General features: G+C 32.0%; 1 pseudogene; it reads right to left on the bottom strand.

Annotated features, from left to right (window-relative positions):
• Positions 1–1,101: 1,101 nt before the first annotated feature.
• Positions 1,102–3,109, bottom strand: LOC111305847 (phospholipase A(1) DAD1, chloroplastic pseudogene; annotated as a pseudogene).
• Between the last annotated feature and the right edge of the window lie 2,250 nt (positions 3,110–5,359).

The raw sequence follows: 5,359 nt of genomic DNA, 5'->3' as shown, positions 1-5,359 counted from the left end.
TATGATCATAGGAAATGTTTTGTTCTAACATTTTTGACTTTCTATATCATGGGATACATGTGCATGCGGTTCTTGTTGTTGGTTCCACAATATTTCATGTACTATATAGTCACTTCTTTCTTCTTCTTCATCTTTTTCTATGGTTACACACATTTGGCCCCTCTTTGTCACTAAGATTAGCAATAAATATCCTATCGTATACTATCATACTAGGATGGACCTTCCTTTGACTTTAAAGAGCAATTATTATTATTTTTCAATCAATTAAACGATGAATATATCAACCACTTAAGTTTTAGTTACGATACACTCTCAAGCCCTTTCATTTCGTAATTAACCAATGATATGCAAAATTCACAATCTGCTAGCCAACTATTTGTGTTAATTTATAAGTTTTTTTTTTTTTTTTTTTTGTATAAAAGAGAGTTTTAATTTTTAAGATACATTTTAAAAGCAAGCTTTCTTACATGAAAAAAGTAAAGCTACGCTGATGTTATTGGTTATATAAAATTCTATGCTTGTTAAGATTGTCATAAATTTAATAAGAGATGCGTATAAAAAATTGGTTTTTTTACTAATTAATTATATTGAAAGAAAAGAATAACTAGTATTAGCATTGATGGATTAGTAATCTAAAATAAAATATAATAATATAATACGAATACGATACGAATAAAAAATAAAAGAGTAACAAAGTTTAAAATTTAAATAAAATTTATATAAAAATTTAATAAATTAAAAATATATATTTTATATTTTCGTATGAATATAAATTATGATACATAATTTTTATATAAAATATTACATAAATATATAAATATTAATATTTTATATAATATAAATACATAAATTACCGATTTAATTAAAATAAATCGACATCCACGTTTAACCCAATAAACGCAAGTCAAAATTAGTTCTTTAAAAAACACGTAGATGCACGTCAATATCCTCTCATGTCGTACATGCTTTTTGAGTAACATCCATTTAAAAATAAAACTCAAACATAACAGTGCACAATCTTGAAAACATAACAATACATTCTGTGATGGATTTCTCTCTCTCAATCAATTAACATATATATATATATATAATATGGGTGAAAAATCAGCAATAACCCCACTTCTCTACATTGCTTAATTAGTAATTAACGTTTCTTTCTCTATGTACAAAATATAGTACACGATTTTATGCCGATCATGAAATCTCTTAAGAGAAAAAAAAAGAAAAGAAAAATCATCTACAAACTTGCTAGTTTTTCCCGATGGTGTTTACTCAATACTCTCCTGGCCGTGGCCCGGAATGGACAATTTGAACTAACAAAACCATTTACTAATTCCAGATACGTGCTAAGTTCGTGACAAGTTGCCACGCCTCCCTTGCTCAGGTGTGGGCAGTCCTTGCTGCTTAGTCTCAGCTCTTGTCCAACATCAGCATAAACTAATTGCGTGTCTTCCACTCGCTTTTGAACCCAATTTGGCAGCCCTGCCACTTTGACAGCCTGCTTGTCTGCCATGTCATTGTTGTCAATTACGAAGCCGGGTACTTTTGTGATGAGATCATCGGAGTTTACTATACGTAGAATTTTGGTCCCGCTTTTCTCTAGCTGGTGTCTGAAGTTTTGGTTTCCGACACGTGGTCCGCCGAATGATATGACTGTCACCATCGGCGCATTGTTGAAATTGGAGTTTATATCTTGTGCCGCCAGTGTAGCTAGAGCCGCACCCAGACTGTGGCCTGTGATGGTCAAGCTGAGGGGTTCATCACCATAAATTTCCAGTATTCTTCCAATCTCTTCCCTCACCATGTTCTGCAAGCTGGGACACGTGGTAGTACCAGAAGTGTAGAGACTCATGAACCCACTCCCCACCATGGCCCCACTGCCTTTATGACCCACATTGTCCTCGTCATCAGGCAGAGAAGTCAGCGTGGCTCGTAGGTTCTCGAGCCACTCCAGGCAAGTGGCGGTGCCTCTGAATGCGATCACCACGTCACGCCTGCCAAGCCTGGCGATTTCCTCCTTGTCCTGACAAACTGCCACGTAACCAATCCAGCTGGATTGAGTCGAAAGCCAGCTCGGTCCCCTTTGTATCCAACGTGGCAGCTGAATCCCACACGTGGCACGCAAGTTCTTGGTCGGTTTATAACCGGTCCCTCCAATGCAAGACCGGCTCAGTAGCGAGCTCTTGGGGAACTTACACGTGGCATAAGTGGGTGAAGAAGTGTCAAAGTCGAAAGATCGATACGCTGCTTCGACGAATTGCCCGTATCTTAGAATCTCACTTCTTAGAGTATCATCAAGAGGATCGAGCAAGCCCTCCCAGTTATTGATCCCCTGATACTCCATGCAATTCTTGGCGAGTTTAGCTGAGTTCGAGTGAGTGAAAAGTGAGTCATATTTTAAGGGAGTCCACGAAAACTCAGGGTTTTCAGCACTGTTGAGCTTTAAAGGATTAATGGTGGTGGTTGTGGAGGGAACAGAGTAGTGAGTGAGTTTTGGCGTAGTAGGCGTAGTGAATGGCTTGACAGTAACAGCAATTGCGGCAAGCCTCATATTGGACAAAAAGCTTTAAATGTATAATTATCTAAATGCAGTTAGCAATCGAGGAGAGGGCTCGAGCTTTGTTTGGTTACTTGCTCTTTGGTCAAACTGAGAAAAAAACAATGGGGTTTTTATAGGTAAAGGGAAGGGACTAGGGAGAGCGTGGACGGCAGTGCATGAATAATGCACAAAATTTCAGAGAGACTTACACTCACAGGTAATTGAAGGGAAAGGAGTGAAAGTGAAGTGAGCGGTGGGAAGTGGAGCAGGATTTTACTTGTGTTAATTGGGTGAACATTAGCAGGACAAACAGCACCGGGTCCAACATAGGTTAGTTTTGATTGTGATGATGACCAGAGGAGATATTGGACTTCAAAATTTACAAAAAGAAAAACTTAGTTTGAAGAAGATTTTGACAGGGACCACCCACACTGCAAGAATCGGAAAATTACCAACTTTTGTCTTTCCGACCACAGGAGTTTTGACTCGTGCTGGCACGTGGGTTTCACTTAACAACTTGACCTCAATTCTTAAACCCTTGGTTGATACTCGAAACTCGTTAACAGTACTAGTAAGAACCTCAAGATGACAAGAGCTTCGGTTTCTGCTCTAAATTCTAAAACATGTGTACCAAAAAACAAGTTTTTTTTTTTTTGTATTCTCAATTATGTAAAAGTGTTTGTACAAGATGTGTCTTTTATATATAAGAAAAAAATCTTATTAATTTAAGAAAGAATCAAGTTAAGGATATCGTAATCTTATCTTAATTAAATCATATTGTAATCTCATAAGTTACGATTACAATTATTACACTATCAACATGGTCATCCTTATCTAAATTTTAACACAATTTTTTTGGGATTTATATTTAATATACTATTAGTACATAAATTTTATATATTATCAATAAATTAGATGATGCTATTTTATTAATAAGTAAATATCAATTCTTAAAATAAATATATAAAAATTAATAATTTTTTTAAAAATTATTCATTAATGAAATGGTATTATCTGATTCACTTTATTAATAAAATTGTATTATCTTATTCACTAATAGTGTATAAATTTTATATATTAATAGTACATCAAATATAAATATATTTTCTTAACTAAAGATACAAAAATATTGAACTAAAAAAAGACACAAATATGAAAAATATTTGTAGACACCCAATTTGGTCCAGGCCCGGATCAATTGGGCCTGGTCCAAATAGGTAGGCCCATTTTTATTTTTTTAATTATTTTTATTTTTTATTTTTTTTAAAATTTTTATTATTTATTATTACTATTATTATTTATTAATATACATATATATTTATTTATCTATTAACATATATTATTATATATTTTTTTATTTATTATTTATCTGTTGATATATATGCTTTATTATTATTTATTTATTATTATTATTATTATTTATCTATTAATATTTTTATCTATTAATATATTATCTTTATTTTTTTTATTTTTTATTTTTTTCTTTTCTTTCTTTCTTTTTCTGATTACCCGATTGGGATTAGGATTAAGAACAATTGAGATTCTGGCGTGAATTTAAGGCTGGTAGAGTTGGGATTGGATTCAAAGATTGAATCCAAATCCCAGAGGAAATTGGGATTGATCAGAAACTCTTATGATCAATCCCTATAAATAGGTGCTGAAATAGAGCAGAAAAGACACTGATAGAGAGAGCGAAAAGAGAAAGGAAAAAGCCATTCAGAAAGGTTAGAAGCAATTTTAGGATTTTTTGGAGAATTTTAGGTGAATTTTTCTGGAAATTTTTGGAAAATTTTCAGATTTCGATTGAATTTTTCGATGAAATTTGAATTTTTTGATGAATTTTTCGGCACCGGTTGAACTTTTCGGCCAGCTACCCAGTTTTTGGTAATTATTTTCAGAAATCGATTAACTTTTCGACGAACTTTCGACGAAAAACTCAGATTTCGATGATATTTTTCAGAATCCGATGAGATTTAACCGGAGTTCTTCATCTGTTTAAAGAGAGAGAAAAGGAAAAAAAAGGAAGAGAGAGAGAAAGAAGAGGAGATTTGTTGAAAAACAGAGGATATAGCCTTTTATACCTGTTGAAAACGATGTCGTTTTAGTGTTACTATTCTCAGAGAATCCCCGCGTTTTGAAATCGGATGACCCGACCCGAGCGTCGACCCACGTGTGACTCGAGCACGAGCCGTTAAGCCGAGCCGTTCCAAGGTTTTTTTTTTCATTTATTTATCTATTTATTTATTATTATCATTATTATTATTTATTTATTAGATTAGAATTATTTAGTATTTCTTATTTTGTTTTATTTTATTTTATTATATTTTTATCTTTATATTCATTATTTATTTATTTATTTATTTTCTTTAAATAAAATTTCAAAAAAAATATTTTTAAGGAAAAGTTGAAAGTATCAATTTTCCTTGAAAATAAGTTTTTTCTAAAAAATATTTTTGAGAAAAAATTGAAGATATCAATTTTCTTTGAAAATAATTTTCCAAAAAAGATTTTTTTTGAGGAAAAATTGAAAGTATCAATTTTTTTCGAAATTAAAGTTTTAAAAAAATATTTTGGGGAAAAGTTGAAAGTATCAATTTTTTTTGTACAAAAGCAATGAATTTTTGAAAAGAAGAGGATTTACATCTAAAGCTGAATCATTATTTTATTTTATTTTATTTTTATTTTTTCTTTTGAATTTTTTTAATGTTAAATAATTCGACGATAGAGCCTCTGCAAGTGAAACATTAGTCTCCTTGCATATCTTGAGGTGAGAAAATTTTTTCAATTTTTTGTTAAAAGTATTAGGTCAATTAAGAATAA

This window comes from Durio zibethinus, chromosome 21 (assembly GCF_047325235.1).
Source record: "Durio zibethinus cultivar Kanyao isolate XHJ-2024 chromosome 21, ASM4732523v1, whole genome shotgun sequence".
NCBI classification, from domain to species: Eukaryota; Viridiplantae; Streptophyta; class Magnoliopsida; order Malvales; family Malvaceae; genus Durio; species Durio zibethinus.
This window is presented reverse-complemented; position numbering and strand designations above follow the sequence as displayed.